This window comes from Plecotus auritus (assembly GCF_963455305.1).
Source record: "Plecotus auritus genome assembly, chromosome: 3".
Classification (NCBI taxonomy): domain Eukaryota; kingdom Metazoa; phylum Chordata; class Mammalia; order Chiroptera; family Vespertilionidae; genus Plecotus; species Plecotus auritus.
The window spans coordinates 112,558,879-112,576,550 of record NC_137772.1 but is presented as its reverse complement, the minus strand read 5'-3'; the positions used below and the strand labels follow the sequence as shown (position 1 = coordinate 112,576,550).

The following is a 17,672-nucleotide window of genomic DNA, read 5'->3' as shown; positions in this document are numbered from 1 at the left end:
CCCGATCCTACCTGGTAGAATCGGGCCTAAACGGGCAGTTAGACATCCCTCTCACAATCCAGGACTGCTGGCTCCCAACTGCTCTCCTGCCTGCCTTCCTGATTGCCCCTAACCGCTTCTGCCTGACAGCTTGATCACCTCCTAACCACTCTCCTGCCAGCCTGATTGATGCCTAACTGCTCCCCTGCCAGCCTGTTTGCCCCCAACTTCCCTCCTTTGCCGGCCTGGTCACCCCTCCCCTCCCCTGCTGGCCATCTTGTGGCAGCCATCTTATGTCCACATGGGGGCAGTCATCTTTGACCACATGTGGGCAGCCATATTGTGTGTTAGAGTGATGGTCAATTTGCATATTATTCTTTCATTAGATAGGATTAGATAGGCCTGGTGCATGGGTGGGGGCCCGCTGGTTTGCCCTCAAGTGTGTCCTGGATCAGGGTGGGGGTTTTCTTGGGGTGTGGGGAGGCCTGGGTGAGGGGCCTGTGGTGCCTGCAGGCTGGCCACGGCCCCCGGAGAGCCAAGCAGAGGCCCTGGTATCTGAAATTTATTTGTCTTCTATAATTGAAACTTTGTAGCCTTGAGCAGAGCCAAACCTTCTGCTCACTCCGTGGCAGCCGCCATTTTTGTTGGGATTTATTTATCTTCTATAATTGAAACTTTGTAGCCTTGAGTGGAGGCCAAGGCAGGCCAGGGCTGCAGAAACTTGGCTTCCTCCATCACTGGGGGCAACTCAAGCCTCCTGCTCTCTCCAGCTCCATGGTTGCCGCCATTTTTTTTGGATTTATTCATCTTTTATAATTGAAATTTTATAGCCTTGAGCAGAGGCCTAGGCCAGCCAGGGCAGGCGGAAAGCTTGGCTTCCTCTATTGCTGGGGAGACCCAAGCCTCCTGCTCTCTCCATGGCCATAGCCATCTTGGTTGGTTTAATTTGCATACTCGCCCCTGATTGGCTGGTGGGTGTGGCTTGTGGGTATAGCGGAGGTATGGTCAATTTGCATATTACTCTTTTATTAGATAGGATATATATACACTGAGTGGCGAGATAATTATGCTTTCAGAGATCATAATAATCTGGCCACTCAATGTATAGTATCCATTTCTTGTCCTTGAGGATCCAAGTATCTATACCAGGGGTGGGCAAACTTTTTGACTTGAGGGCCACAATGGGTTCTTAAACTGGACTGGAGGGCCGGAACAAAGCATGGATGGAGTGTTTGTGTGAACTAATATAAATTCGAAGTAAAGGAGCGGAGGGGAGGGCAAGAGAAGCCTCCGCTCTTTCGGCTCCACGGGCCGGATAGAACAGCCGAATGGGCCGGATCTGGCCTGCAGGCCGTAGTTTGCCCATGGCTGATCTATACTAATAAAAGCCTAGGTGGCCCTTGCACATGACGTTGCCACAAGATGGCTGCCGCAAGATGGTCAAGTGCACAGAGGAGGCAGGGCCCAGCAGCGACTTCGTATGGTGAGGCCTGGTGGTCCCAGCATCTTCTCCGCCTCATGCAGAGGAGGCGGGTCCTGGCAGAGAAGGCAGGTTGTGGCAGGGGAGGGCAGTTGGGGGCAATCAGGCCAGCAGGGGAGCAGTTAGGTGTCAATCAGGCCAGCAGGAGAGTGGTTAGGGGGTGATCAGGTTAGCAGGCAGGAGCAGTTAGGGGCAATCAGGCAGGTAGGCAGGCAGGCAGGCAAGCGGTTACGAGCCAGCAGTCCTGGATTGTGAGAGGGATGTCCAACTGCCAGCGTAGGCCTGATCCTGCACATTCCCCAAGGGGTCCCAGATTGGAGAGAGTGCAGGCCGGGCTTAGGGACACCTTCCCCCCACACCTGTGCACGAATTTCGTGTACTGGGCCACTAGTAAATCTAAAATGATAATGGGCTTCTTCAGTCCAAAGGCAGGACTTCTTTGCAGTAGAGTGTCTCCAGTGTTTCACAAAAATAAATAAAAGCATCAGCTAATGTCTTTTCAGCTTCTTGACCTCTCTGCATTTCATTGCTTCTTCCTCCCATCTCATTTCCTCTAAGTCCTCTTGCATACCATGTCTTATACTCTTTGCTTCCTCATCTTTGTATTTTTTTTGGTCATAGCCAATGAATGTGCTTAGATATTTCTTCCTGAGATTCTCCTTCATCTTTGATAAAATCTTCCATTTTGGAGTCATAGTTCTCACCTTCCTCCTCTTCATATTCTCACTGTCTTTTGTAACCACCAGGGAAGGGAAACCCTTGAGAACGTTGGGCAGATCTGTAGCCACCTAAAGAAGCCTTCATTCCATTCATCTATCCATTGGTGGGCCGGGTAATGATATTCTTAGAAGTTATTGTTTCTGAGACAAAAGTGCATTTGGGCTTATGGGGGGATCTAATCTACTAACTATTCACCCAGGTCCCAAGCTGCTCACTGGTCTTCTAGGGCCTGAACTGCTGACATTCTGTCCAGCTGAAACTGTGCCACTTACTGATCGCCTAGAGCCACTGACTGACCGCCTGGGGGACACTGAACCACTCATTGGTTGTTGGTTATGTGGATTGTGCACAGGCCACCGAGAGTCACCAGAACTGACCACTGACTTCCTAGAACCACCTGGGGCACTGATGGGTCATCCAGATCCACCTGTACTGCTGACTGCCTTCCAGGAGGATTTAAGTCACTGGCTGGCCTCTTGGTCCCACTGATTGATCGCTCAGGTCCTGAGCTGGAGCTTCCATTCTGGTGCCTGGGCATGGAGACAGAACTAACCATAGGCCGAAGACTCCCTGTGATGGGCTGCCCAGGAGTTAGGCTGGAGCTGCTGTCTGACTGCCTGACACCTGGACTCTTAGCCTTATGTGGGGTGACCACAGGTCCAGGTCTGGAATGGCTAGGATGAAGAGGAGATTTTTTGGCTGTGTGCTCAATAAAAGATTTCTGAGTCCCTTTAGCAGAAGTCTTTGGAACACTTGGTGAAAAGGTGCTCAAGTGGGTCTTTCTAGCCCCATTGAAAATAGGCCTGTCATGGTCCTTCTGAAGTGAGGCTTGGGAACAGTTGCTAGATCCTACTTTGGTCCTCTCTCCTGGCATGGATTTGGATGAAAACAAACCTAAATGTTTCTTATTATCTGTGCTGGGTCTGGATTTCTTCTCAGCATGAGGAAGGGGAGTACCTTTGGGAGAAGGATGCTTGTCCCTGGAAACTCTGCTAGGTTTTGTGCCCACACTTTCTGTATGAGAGGGCAGCATTTTGGTCAGAGGTAGTCCTGCATCTGCTTCAGGCTTCTTTTTCATATGTCTTCATTCAAGAAGTTTTCACTCCCTAAGTTCTTGTGCAATCATAGGCCACTTTTCTGTGTGTTTTTTTTCTCTCACTACCTTGATTTCCACTGGTTCATACTGTTGGAAGCTACCCATTGCCTTCCCTATCAGAAAAGTGTAAGCAAGGAATATAGAAGGCCTTGAGCTCTGGCAAGGCCCAACTATGCACTGATTGTTTAGTTGAGACAATGGTGGATCAAGCAATTTCCTGACCAAATAGACTCAAAGTAAATCTTTACTAATATTTACTGACCTTTAAGATAGTCTTTCTGTTACCAGAATTGCCTGCCTGACTAAGGGCAATATGTGTATCTAAAATTGAATAAAAGGCTGGCAGGGCCTGGGCTTCAGTGAAGTCCTTGCTCTTGCATTGGACTCTCTGCCTGGCCCCCCATTATTTCCAATTTATTATTTCTTGACTTGTCTCATCATTTGACCATGGCCCTTCTCCAGATCCTGAACCCTGAGCCATGCGAGACATGGACTTTCACATCTGGCACCTCAAATGATGTATGTCTGGAGAAGAAGATTTGCCTGGAGCAGAAAAACTAATTTTAACCACCAAGGTGGGGAAAAAGAATTCACTGGATAGGTGGGGAAATTCGCCGCGTGCAAAGCCCACAGCCAGCTGCAGAAGTTGAGATCTGTAAGTGGGGTGGGAACATCTTTTTTTAGGCAGACTAATGGGGCAGAATTTGACAAAAGGGGAGAAGCTTTATTGTGGACTTTTGGTTTGCATGCTTAAGGATAAAGGAATTAAAGTGTCAGAAGGTATTCTCTTACAGTTTTTCCATGTTATTATAGAACATAATCCCTGGTTTCCTGAAGAAGGTACATTAGATGTTGAATGTTGGGAAAGAGTTAGTCAGAACTTGAAAAAACCTCAGCAGCAGGGGGAAAATTTGCCTCCAAATTGTTTCTCCTTATGGAACATGGTATTGCATTTGCTAGAGCCTTTCAGAGGAACAAAAGAGGATTATCCCCCTCCCCTTGCACCTTCCTGTCCTAAAGAGGAGCAAAAAGAAAAATTGGAGGAATGGCTTTCATGGTCCCCTCCACCTCCATGTCCTAATCTTGAAACATTTAATTCACCATTAATAGAATCACCTATGCAAAGAGCTTTCTGAGAAGGATTAAAGGACATGACGGTGGAGGACCAACTTGCTTTTCCTATTATACAAGTAGCTGACCCACAGCTTGTGAATCATATAAGACAGCATGAAAAATTTGACTTTAAAATGATAAAGGTCTTGCGTGAAAGCGTAGTCCAGAATGGTCCTATAGCTCTTTTACCAGAGAAATTATGACTAATATTTCTGAAGCATTCTTAGCTTCTTATGATTGGTATTCTCTAGCTCACGGAGGAGATTATTTACTATAAAAGGGGGAATGTTTGGAGAAATGTAAGGAGCCAGCCCATGCAAACTGCGGGTTGAATGCTCAAATAACTTAGGAAATGCTGACAGGACTGGGACAATATAATGACATGCTAAATTATGTGCAACAGGCATGTGAGCAAATTACACTTTGTGGAAGAAGAAATTGGTGGGCTTTACCATCAAAAGGGGACCCTGAGGGAGCTTTTAGTAAATGTATGCAGGGGCCTACAGAGTCATTTTCTGACTTTGTGGCTTGCCTCACTAGAGCAGTGAGATGACAGATTCAACACGAAACAGCAGGACACATTTTAAGTCAGCAATTAGCTTATGAAAATGCCATTGCTGATTGTAAGAAATGCCTGACGCCTCTGAGAAAAAATAGTACCATTACAGAAATGATTTGAGCATGTCAGAATGTGGGGTCAGGCACTTTTCAAGCAAACTTACTGCTGTAACAGTGGGGAATAAAAGGTGTTATAATTGTGGAAGAACAGGACATTTTAAAAAAGAATGTAAGCAACCAAGAAGGACACAAGGTGACGATCTAGGGAAAGGCGTGAGCATTCTGCCTCCCAATTCAATCAAGACAGATTAAACCTCTCTGTGTCCTAGAAGTCAGAAGGGAAGCCATTGGGTTGGTTAATGTAGATCGATATTTCATAAAAATGGGCAGCCATTAGATCAAGACATAGGGAATGGCCAACCACAGGGAAACAGCCCCCTAGCCCTATCATCAATAGGGAAAATTTGCCCTGCAAGGCCCACAGTGGACTCCCTCAACTGAGTCACTCCAGGGAGTGCAGGCCTAGTTCTTCACAGTACTATAGCGGTCACTTTGACCCCCGAAATGGTTTGGCAAGCTGTTCCTACAGGAATCTGGGGACCTGTGCCACCAAGAACTTTAGGATTAATCTTAGGGAAAAGTGGATAAACTCTGAAAGGACTAACTGTTCTGCCTGGAGTCATAGATTCAGACTATGAGGGAGAAATTAAGGTAATATTAGAATGTAATCATATTATGCAAATTACTTCAGGAAAAAGAATTGCTCCGATACTACTTCTCCCTATTATTCATCAAGGTGAAGCTATAAATAGGAAAAGAGGAACACAAGGATTTGGAAGCTCAGATATCTATTGGATACATGAAATTAGCAAAACCCATCCTATGATTAATTTAAGAAGAGAGAGAAAATGGTTTAAAGGTTCAATAGACACTGGAGTGAATGTCAGCATTATCAGCAAAGAATTCTGGCCTCCAAGTTGGTCCATGGTAGAAGCTATAAGCTCTATCATGGGGGTCAGAGTTCCTGATAATACACAACGCAGTGCTGCAGTGTTAAGGTGGCAAGATGAAGAAGGACAGACAGGATGGTTTCAGCTTTACATAGACTCTGGGATTGCAGTCAAGCTTATGGGGCCGGGATGTTTTAGAAGGTTCACAAGCTTTAATTATTACTGGCAAAGGACAGCAGTTAATAACTCAGATGGGATATCAGACTGGTCAAAGCTTAGGAAAAAATAATCAGGGAATTAAAGAGCCCATCCTAGCCAAAGGAAACTCAGGAAGACGAGGATTAGGATATCAACCTTTTGAGGAGTGGTTACCACTCAATCTCCTCACCCTCATGCAGATCCTATACAATGGAAAGATGATAGACCTATATGGGTGGATCAGTGGCCATTAACCAAGGAGAAATTAGGTCATATTTATGAATTAATACAGGAACAAATAGAGCATAGAGCCTTCCAATAGTCCTTGGAATACACCTATATTTACTATACCTAAGGAGGCAGCAGGAAAATGGCAATTGTTACATGATCTTAGAGCGGTTAACACTACTATGCATACCATGGAAGCTTTACAGCCTGGGCTCCCAGGGCCTTTGCAAATACCTCTAGATTGGTCTCTTATAGTAGTAGATCTTAAGGATTGTTTCTTCACCATTCCCTTGGCTCCTCAAGATAAACAGAGATTTGCAATTTTAGTGCCAGCTATTAACAGTATAGAACCCATGAAAAGATATCAATGGAAAGTTTTGTCTCCAGGAATGGCCAATGGCCCCACCTAGTGTCAAAAATATGTAGCTCAAGCTGTTCAGCCTTTAAGGGACAAATATTCCCAATGTTACATTATTCATTACATGGATGACTTGCTCTTAGCAAGTCCATGGGAAGAGCAGACTTTGGCAATGTAAAAATTGCTCCAGAAATGGTACAGAAAGAAACGCCTTTCCAATATCTGGGAACCATAATTGAAAACCAATGTATTAGGCCTTAAAAGGTGGAAATAAGATTGCCTTAAAACTTTAACTGACTTTCAAAATGTATTAGGGGACATTAACTGGTTTAGACCTTATCTGAAAATCTCTACAGGAGAAGTGACAAATTTATTTAATATACTTAGGGGTGACTCTAATCTTTCCTCATCCTGAACTTTAACAGATGAAGCTAGGAAGGAGTTGCTAAGAATTGAGCAGGCAATTTCCTCAGCCCAAGTAGAATGGGTAGAGCCTGAATTGCCTTTATTGGGACAGATTAACCCTACTGCAAATAGTCCCACTGGAATCATCTTCCAAAAAACTCTCCTGCAATTTTGAATGGGTCCACCTAGGGCATCAATCCTCTAAAACTGCAGTTACATATATAAAACTTATGGCTCAGTTGATACCTCAACTTAGAAAGTGCTGCAGGCAGCTTAGAGGAGAAGAACCCCAATGCACTTACCTTCCCCTCACTGGGAAGGAATTAGAAATATTATTTCAAACTGATTTGAATTGGCAAATTGGACTAAGTGGATATTCAGGGGAACTTAGTTGTCACCTATTAAAAGACAAATTACAACCATTTTTATATTATACCCCCTTACTATACCAAAAAATACTGGGCAGGAACCTATTCCTGGAGCATTAACTGTTTTTACTGATGGATCATCGAATGGTAAAGCTGCCTATCATACAATGAATCCAGACCGAGTCATACTGACCAGTCATACTTCTGTACAAAGAATTGAATTAGAGGCTATTAAGACTGCATTGCAGGATTTCCAAGAGCTTCTTAATATTATCTCTGGCTCTTCTTATGCTGTGGGCCTAGTGAATAGAATTGAAACTGCTTGGTTAAAATGGCTCAGTGACCAAAGTTTATTTTTTACTATTTAAACAAGTTCAGCAGATTGTACACTCACATCGGGGCTCACAGTGTATTACCTGGCCAGCTAACAAAAGAAAATGCACATGCTGATCAATTGGTTGCTTTATTAAAACAGGCCTCAGAATCTCATCAGCTTTTACAACAGCCTGCCAAAATGTTGTCCAAACAATTCTTGATCACTTGACAGCAGGCAAAACAGATTATCAGAGAATGTCCCACTTGCATGTTACATCTGCCTCAAGGGTCTAATACAGTAATTAACCCTCGAGGATTGATAAGGGAACATATCTAGCAAATGGATGTAACACATTATACTCCTTTTGGACACCTTGGGGCATTGCATGTCTCTGTATATACCTTTTCAAAGGGCCTATGGGCTACTGCATCTACAAGAGAAATGGCAAAACAGGTTATTAATCACTGCCTAGCTGCTTTTTCTGTCATGGCTATTCCAAAAATCATTAAAACTGACAATGGACCAGCTTACACAACCTGTCATTTCCAGCAATTTTGTAAAAAGTGGAAAATTCAGCGCATTACATGAATATCATATAATTCACAGGGACAGGCAATTATAGAACACCAGCATCATAGGCTAAAATCACAACTTGAAAAACAGAAAAGAGGGAATATGGAGAAATTGCCTGTAGGTAGACTACACTAAGCCTTAATTACTTTAAGTTTTTTCACTTGTGATGCCGATGGCAAGACACCCATGGAAATAAACTGGTGTCAGAATAAGCCAAAGGAAAATGGTCTGGTTAAATGGAAAGATCCCGAGTCTGGTTTATGGAAGGGCCCCAATCCCCTGTTAACATTTGGTCAAGGCTACACTTGAATATTTCCAGGAAATTTCTCGAAGCCCATGTGGATTCCCACAAGAAATATTAAACTTCAACATGGATCCGAGGGAGGAACTGGCCAGGTTAATGAGGACCTTGCACCTGGTGCCATGCCTTACAGCTGCAGACAATCGACTACCCCAGCCACAGATAGCAGCAACCCCAAGCAACCCACTGAAAATAAGGAGTGGGAGGAGGATGAGACAAATAAGGGGGTATAATATAAAAATTGTCGTAATTTATCTTTCCTTTGTGGATTGGAGCCCAGAGGTCACCTGGGGGATGGTGAAGAAGATGGTCCAGAAAGCTGATCGAATTTGTGAGACCAGAACCCCAAGAACACCTGAGAACGTCTTTCTTGCCCTGCTAGCAGTCATCAGTTGTGCAGTAATGCTACCGGGGCAAATGGGGAAGTATTTCGGACTTATGCTCCTGACCCTCCATGGGTAAGACCCCTTACGTAGGCTGATCCCCCGCCTAATGTAGTTACCAATAACACCAAACACCTTGGTCACCCAGAAGGACCACAGGTCGGGCAAGGAAGTATATGGGCAAAGTATATAATTACATGGGTATCACCACCTAGCTTCCCTTTTGTATGACACAGAACCAAACCACAGCTCCTTTGTGTGTAAAATTAAAAAGAGGCTTCTGGCTAACATGGACACCGAAGGAGGGGGAAGCAAAAGACCAAATACATCTACTATCACTACTTTCTCTGGGGAGAGGTGCACAAAATGTAACTTTTCTAAGACACCCCCTCACACACTAAGCCATTATGTAAAAAGTCTTATGAATGGCACCCCACCGAGCAAGAAATTAATTGGCAAGACTGTAATAGTGAACAACCCACCAGCAGCAAACTTAATAACAGTTTTTCCTTTGTGGATTGGAGCCCCTATGTGTTTGCGTATAGTAACAATCGCACCCTAAAATGGAAGGGGAACGCATCCTATCTATATGTTGAAGCTAATCACTCCATTTCATGGCATGGAGGAGGATTTGTTGGATCTCAATTTCAACATGACAATTGGCCCCTACAAAATACATAATGGAAATGAGCTGCTGCACTTGCACCTATTAAATAGTATAGTTTTAACTATAGCTCTGATAATTCCATTCATATCTTATGAGGAACTCCCAATAAGACAGTATTTGCCACCGCCTGTGTATTTGATCCGTTTGTACTCCTCTCAGGCCCCCTCCAGATGCACCTTAATATTACAAGCCATCTGTATGAGGTGTCACGCACAGGCTGCACACTATCGCATTGTATTAATTTTACATTCCAAAAAGATTCCCTCATGATTTTAAAACAACCAGCTTTAGCTTAGTTTCCTACTAACCTTACCGAGCCTTGGGAATCTCATCAAACCTACTAAATGTTACATGATCTGGTAAAAATCTTAAAAAGACAAAAAAAGATTTTCTGGAATGTTAATTGCAGGACTCTTTGCCCTTGTAACGTTACTGACTTCTGTGGGCCTTACTGCTTCATCCATGGTACAAACTGTTCAAACTTTTCAGTTTGTACAACTGGTCTATACAAAAAAGAATTGATAGCCAGTTTGAGATAGAATTATCAGCATTAATGTCTACAGTCTTGTGGATGGGTGATAAAATTTACAGCTTAGAGCAAAGAATATCTTTGTAGTGTCATTATAATTTTTCCCAGATTTGTGTTATTACCCCCCCCCCCCATTCCCTGTTGGGAATCAATAAAAATTCACCTTGGTGCTTGGGGTAAAAATAACACAACCCTTGATAATTTAGAATTACAACAGCACATTGTACAATTATCACAGGCAAACTTACAAACTGATTCCTTAGATGTCTGGTAGAAATTTGAAAAAGACATGAAAGAATTTAATCTCTTCCACTGGATCTCCTTACATTTGCCTCTCAGCATAACCACTATTGCTTATCTCATTTTTATTCTTATGTTTATTTCTAGTCTGCAGATGTGGAATGAAGAGTCTTAAAAGGGCTTGAACCCTTCAGGTGGCATTCACTTTTCAGCATTTATTAAGAAAAAGAGAAGGGGGACTATTGGAAGTGACCCATTGCCTTCCCTATCAGAAAAGTGTAAACAAGGAACACAGAAGGCTCGTGAACCTTGATCTCTGGCAAGGGCCAAAGCTATGCACTGATTGTATAGCTGAGGCAATGGTGGCTCAAGCAATTTCCTGACCAAAGAGTCTCAAAGTAAATCTTTTCTAATATTTACTGACCTTTAAGGTAGTCTGTCTGTTACCAGAATTGCCTGACTAAGGGCAATATGTATATCTAAAATTGAATAAAAGGCTGGCAGGGCCTGGGCACCAGTGAATTCTTTGCCCTTGTGTTGGACTCTCCACCTGGCCCCCATAAATTCCAAATTATTATTTCTAGTCTTATCTCATCATTTGACCATGGCCCTTCTCCAGATCCCAAACCCAGAACCATGAGGGACATGGACTCTCACATCATCCTGCTTTTCCTCAGCCAGCCTGAGTAGGTCAGTGAAGTTCATGATGGTGGGGCACTTTTAAGGGGGATTTTTGGTTTACTTTCAACTTTGGGAGGAGGTTCTTGCTCTGATGCTGCTTGATTGTATTCTAAGAATTCTTCCATTTCATACTCTTGGTCTGTTCCCTGACTAGTGGCTTTCCATTGCCTGTCTTTTCTATGACTTTTCCTCAATAGGAATCACATTTAACCATTGAAATTGTCCTTTGTCCTCTTGGCCATAGCTCTTGCTTTCTTCTCATGTTTTAGCTCAATTCACTTTTTCACTAGTTCTTCTTTTCTCCTTTTTTTCTGTAAAACTTTTTGTCCGAGCTCCTCCACTTTTCTTCTGAGAAAAGCTTATATGCTGTTGATTGGACACCCTTAACTTTGGGATCTTTTTTGGGAGGACTCACTGCCAAACTATACCTTTTCGGTATGCTGTTGGTTCCTTGTCCTTTAGAAGCTATCATGAGAATTTCCCTGAAATCCATGTTGACTGAACTGGATAAAATGGGCCAGCTCTCAGAGAGGAATGAAAGTGCATCTAACCCAGTGGCCACCTGCAGCCCAATGAACTGGCTGGCCGCCTCTTTCCTATCTCTACTCAGCATGACCAATTCCGGCGCTGTCCAAGGTGGTCTGCCTGCCCCCTTCTTCAAGCAGCCTATATCCTTATAAGTCTAATGCTGCACTCCCACCTTTGAAACTTTAAATAAAAGTTTTATATCCACAAGATAAATTAGTAGATTGTTCCGCATTCATTGACATAATCATTCAGTTGAGAATAAGCTACTTTAGTTTAATTGTTAAATCTCAATTCAGCCTGGCTGGTGTTGCTCAGTGGATTGAGTATTTTCTGAGGCACAAAGAGGTTGCTGGTTCGATTCCTGGTCAGGGCACATGCCAGGATTGTGGGTTCAGTTCCCAGAAGGGGGCATGAAGGAGGGTGCCGATTGAAGTGTTATCTCTATCTCATCAATGTTTCAGTCTCTCTCTCCCTTTCCCTTCCTCTCTCTCTGAAAATCAGTATTACCATATATTTAAAAAAAATCTTTGTTCAGGAAATGGTGATAGACATGTACTCCCAAAATGTCTGAATACTTGCTTATGTGGTGAAGAAACAAAAGTTCATATTGATTTTTTTACTAACAATCAATAATCTTACTCATTTCATATTTTTTAATTTATTTCAGAGAGGAAGAGAGAGATAACATGCATATAAATACATATCCTTTAAAACAGTACATGAAATATATAATCAAAGAAAATGTACAATGGCAACAAAACATAAGATGCCTAGGAATGATCTTAACAAAAATGTGCACAATCTGTATAAATAAAATTTTTAAATACTACCCAATAACTGACAATTGAACAACTGGACAGTAACATCTATTCTTGGGTTAAAAAAAAAAAACAACAACAAACCATAATGATATCAATCTTCCAATGTTGATTATAAATTAAGTATGGTTTGATTAAAGTATCAGCAAGATTTTTAATACCAAAACAAGCTCATTTAAATTCACATGTTAAAATGAAAAATGTAAAAGAAAATTCTGGCCTGGCCAGCATGGCTCAGTGGTTGACCCATGAATAAGGAGGTTACAGTTTGATTCCTGGTCAGGTCACATGTCCTGATTGCAGGCTTGATCTCTCTAGTGGGGAGCATGCAGGAGACAGCTGATGGATGATTCTCTCTCATCATTGATGTTTCTCTGTCTCCCTCTCCTTTCCTCTCTGAAATTAATAAAAATATTTTTAAATAAAATTCTGAGAAAAAATGAATGAATAAAAGCTACCCAAACAGATAGAATAATGTATCTACACTAATAAAAGAATAAGATGCAAATTGACCATACCTTTGTCTTGCCCACCAGCCAATCAGGAGTGAGTATGCAAATTAACCCAACAAAGACAGCGGGTTAATTTGCAGGCGCCGAGCAGACGGGGGTGGGGCAGGACACTTGCATCATTGCCATGGAGATGATGCAGGTGTTCTGCACTGCCCAGCCACTCCGTGTCTCTGGGCAGCGTGGCAAGGTGGAAGGGCAGCTTCAGGCCAGAGCGAAAAGGGGGCTCCAGAGCGAAGGCAGTGCTGGCAGCCAGGATAAGGAAGGCCCATTCTTGCACGAATCTTCATGCATCAGGCCTCTGGTTGTGTTATAAAGCTACAGTAATTAAAAAACTTGGGTAATGTCCTATGAATAGATAAACTGATGGAACAGAAAACAAAGTCCAGTATTAGACTCAACTACATATGGAAATTTGGTAAAAATAAAAATATCTCCTTAGGTCAGTGGGAAAATATGCATTATATAATAAAGAGTGTTGGAACAACTGAATGGGGAAAAATATTGAACCAAAAATTAACTCATTTTACTCATAACTAATATAAAAATGAAAGCTACCGAAAACCTAAGGGTACAAAGTAAAAGAATGGAAAAAAATATATTAAGCAAACATAAACCAAATAAAAAGTATATGATAACACAGGAGACTTGAAGGCAAAAAGCATTACTATAAATAAAGAGCACTTCATATCAATAATTTCATTTTACCAGGAATATCCAAATTCACAAGCACTTCATAACATGAAATCGAAGTACATAGAAGAGAGCTACAAGGGAAACTAGATACATTTATAATCGTAATAAGTTTAACACACCTCTCTCATTCAGAGACAGAGCATACCTCTTTCAGAACCAATAGCCTCACACAAAGACTTCAGTAAGGATGTAAAACACTTCAACAACCTGAGCAGCAAACTGCATTCAACAATCAGATAACCTACTGTACCCAACAACCTTTCCTGCTAAAAGGCACTAAGGTATTATTCCCAAGTTGCACATGCATACAAGTCCTTTGGTTGATCTCTCCCCTTCCCCCACCCTCCCCTGCCTTCCCTCTGAGGTTGGATGGTCTGTTTGATGCTGCTAAGTCTCTGGATTTATTTTATTCATCAGTTTATTTTGTTCATTATATTCCACAAAAAAGTGAGATCATGTGATATTTATCTTTCTCTGACTGGGTTATTTCTCTCAGCATAATGCTCTCCAGGTCCATCCATGCTATTGTGAATGGTAAGAGTTCTTTCTTTTTTACAGCTATACAGTATTCCATTTTGTAACTGTACCATAGTTTTCTAATCCACTCATCTGGTGATGGGCTCTTAGGCTGTTTCCAAATCTTAGCTATTGTAAATTGTGCTGTTGTGAACATAGGGGTGCATATAATTTTTCTGATCGGTGTTTCTGATTTCTTGGGATATAGTCCTAGAAGTGGGATTACTGGGTCAAATGGAAGTTTCATATTTAAGTTTTTTAGGAAATTCCATACTGTTTTCCACAGTGGCTGCACCAGTCTGCATTCCCACCAGCAGTGCACGAGGGTTCCTTTTTCTCTGAATCTTCTCCAGCACTTGTCGTTTGTTGATTGGTTGATGATAGGAAAGTTCTGAGGTGCTACTCCCAAGATGCACACGAGATGGCAGTTGCGGAGCATATCAATTATTTTTCAAGTGAACCTGCTGGACTATGAAGCAGGTTTCAACTAACTTCAAAGAATTGAAATTATATACAATATGTTTCTTGTTGTCATTGTAGTTAATCCAGAAATCAGGAACTGAAGTACCTAGAAACTCCTTATATTTAAAAGTTGTCTAATACACTTCTAACCCCAAAAATACATCACAATTCAAGGTAGAAAATAAGTTGAACTAAATGACAATACCACATACCAAAACTTATGAAAAAATGTGCACTCATAAATACACATACTAGGAATAAAAGTTGAAAATTTACATGTTTTGCATCCATATTAAGGACCTAAAATAGTAAATTACATAGAGATAAAACTGAAGAAAGGAAATGTGTGCAAGTAGAGATGTCTGAAGGGAGATATACTTAAAATGATAGCAGTTTTTTTTAACTCTTGGGGTAGAATTTTGAATTAACTCTATATTTTATTGCTTAAGTAAATGGCACACAGAAAGCCATTTTCATTTTAGGAAAAATGTTCTAGAGGAAAACATGGGATAATCCTAGATAATAAAGAGGTAATATGCAAATTGACCATCACACCCTCACACAAGATGGCCATCTCCATGTGGTCACAAGATGGCCCCACCCATATGGTCACTAGATGGTCGACCCATGTGTTCACAAGATGGCCACCACAAGATGGCCAGCATCGGAGGGCAGTTGGGGGCAATCGGGTTGGCAGGAGAGGGCAGTTGGTGGCGACCAGGCCTACAGGGGAGGGTAGTGGGGGCGATCAGGCCAGCAGGGGAGGGCAATTGGTGGTGGTTGGCTGGCAGGGGAGCAGTTAGGCATCGATAAGGCTGGCAGGGGAGTGGTTAGGGGTGATCAGGCTGGCAGGCAGAAGCAGTTAGGGGCAATCAGGCAAGTAGGCAGGGGAGCAGTTGGAAGCCAGCAGTCCCGGATTGTGAGAGGAATGTCCCAGGTTGGAGAGGGCGCAGGCTGGGCTGAGGGATACCCCCAACCCCCAGTGCATGAATTTCATGTACCAGCCCCCTAGTCCTATATTATAAAAGACTAATATGAAAATCAACTGAATGGCAGAATGACTGGTCGCTATGATGCACACTGACCACCAGGGGGCAGATGCTCAACGCAAGAGCTGCCCCCTGGTGGTCTGTGTGCTCCCACAGTGGGAGAGCCGCTCAGCCAGTAGCTGGGCTCACTGCTGGCCAGTGCAGCAGTGCTGGCGGGAGCCTCTCCTGCCTCCATAGCAGTGCTAGGGATGTCCAACTGACAGCTTAGGTCCCTCAGTCGGATATCCCCCAAGGGCTCCTGGACTGCGAGAGGGAGCATGCTGGGCTGAGGGAATACTCCCCCCACAGTGCATGAATTTTATGCACTGGGCCTCTAGTTTATAAATAATATGCTAGACTGCTGTGATGGCAACACAAGTTTTTCCTTTGCTCACCAAGCCTGGTCTCTTAGACTAAAGAGAATAAAAATTCTTCCTAATTTTTTAGCCCAAAGTGGCTCCTTTCATAATCTGTACCTCTTCCTGTGCAATCCCAGCAGTTCTGAGAAAGGGAAACCCTAAAGCTTAGGGTCCCTGGAATCTACCTGAGCCTGGTTCTAAGATTTACAAGCAATGTTCTTTTTAACACAGAACAGATTTCTCAGGGTTTTCCTTTTGTAACTTGGAAAAAAACACCTTTTTTTGGTTAATCCTCAACCTGAGGATATTTTCTCCATTGATCTTTTAGATAATGGAGGGGAGGGAGGGAGCAGGAAAAAGAGAGAAAAATCAGTGTGAGGGAGACACATCAATTGGTTGCCTCCTGTACTCATGGGGTATCAAACCTGCCACCGAGGTACATGCCCTTGACTGGGAATCAAACCTGCAACTCTTCCCAGTGTGGGCTGACCCTTTAACCATTGAGCAGCACCAGTCAGGCCAAATTCTCCTGTTTTATAGTGTCGTTCATTCATTGCTGACAGTCCAAGCCTCAGCACCTTGGCTCTGCCTCCAGAGAGACTGTAAGATGGGACCATGCAGCTCAGGTAAGCAGTGCACTCCAGAATTCTGGTGTTCAGCCTGGAGTATATGCTCATGAAAAGTGGTCCCACAGGAAATGCTCACTAATGTCTACCCTGTCTCTCAAATCAGAAAAAATCCTGCTGGTTGTCCTGTATCTGTGACCTGCTGTTTGCCCCATGTCCCAACACCACTTATTTTATAAGGCACATTGTCACAACTGATCTAAGGAGACATCTTTATCTTACAAAATTTACTGATGGATTTAGGTAACTTACTAAACCTTCTATTCTGTTCAATTAATTCACATACAAATGAATGTGAAAAACAATGAGGAAACATCCTATCTAATAAAGAGGGAATATGCTAATTGACCATCACTCCATCACAAAGATGGCTGCACCCACAGCTGAGGCCAAGTTCCCATAAGGAGCCTTAATGAACAATCAGCAGGGACCTGAGGCTACGCCCTCCCCCGCCACCATGGGGCTTGACAGGGGACCTCAGGCTGCACTCCCTACCCAGCAGGGTTTAACAGGGGACCTCAAGGTGCGCTTCCTGTCCTGGTGCTGGGCTAGGGGACCTCAGGCTGCTCCCCCAGCCCCAGCGCCAGGCCAGGGGACCTCAGGCCGCGCCCCCCACCAGGTGGGGCTGGACAGGGGACTTCAGGCCATGCCCCCCACTCGGCGGGGCTTGACAGGGGACCTCAAGATGCACTTCCCGTCCTGGTGCTGGGCTAGGGGACCTCAGGCTGCTTCTCCTGCCCCAGCACCAGGCTGGGGGACCTCAGGGCACACCCCCCAACCAGAAGGGCTTGACAGGGGAACTCAGACCGCACCTCCCACCCCAGCACCGGGCCAGAGGACCAGAGGCTGTGCACCCTGCCTGGCTGGGCTTGACAGGGGACCTCAGGCTGTGCCCCCCACCCAGCGGGGCTCGATGGGGGACCTCAAGGTGCACTCCCAGTGCTGGGTCAGGGGAACTCAGGCCCGCCCCTGCCCAGCGGGGCCTGA

General features: G+C 43.7%; 2 pseudogenes across 2 annotated transcripts; both read right to left on the bottom strand.

Annotated features, from left to right (window-relative positions):
• Positions 1–1,947: 1,947 nt before the first annotated feature.
• Positions 1,948–2,502, bottom strand: LOC308244133 (protein SPT2 homolog; annotated as a pseudogene). The gene has a single exon. The product of its transcript is annotated as a protein SPT2 homolog (transcript).
• LOC308244132 (protein SPT2 homolog) lies at positions 2,499–11,636 on the bottom strand (annotated as a pseudogene). Its single transcript has 2 exons — positions 11,126–11,636; positions 2,499–3,362 (listed from the first exon to the last, which is right to left on the bottom strand). The product of its transcript is annotated as a protein SPT2 homolog (transcript).
• Between the last annotated feature and the right edge of the window lie 6,036 nt (positions 11,637–17,672).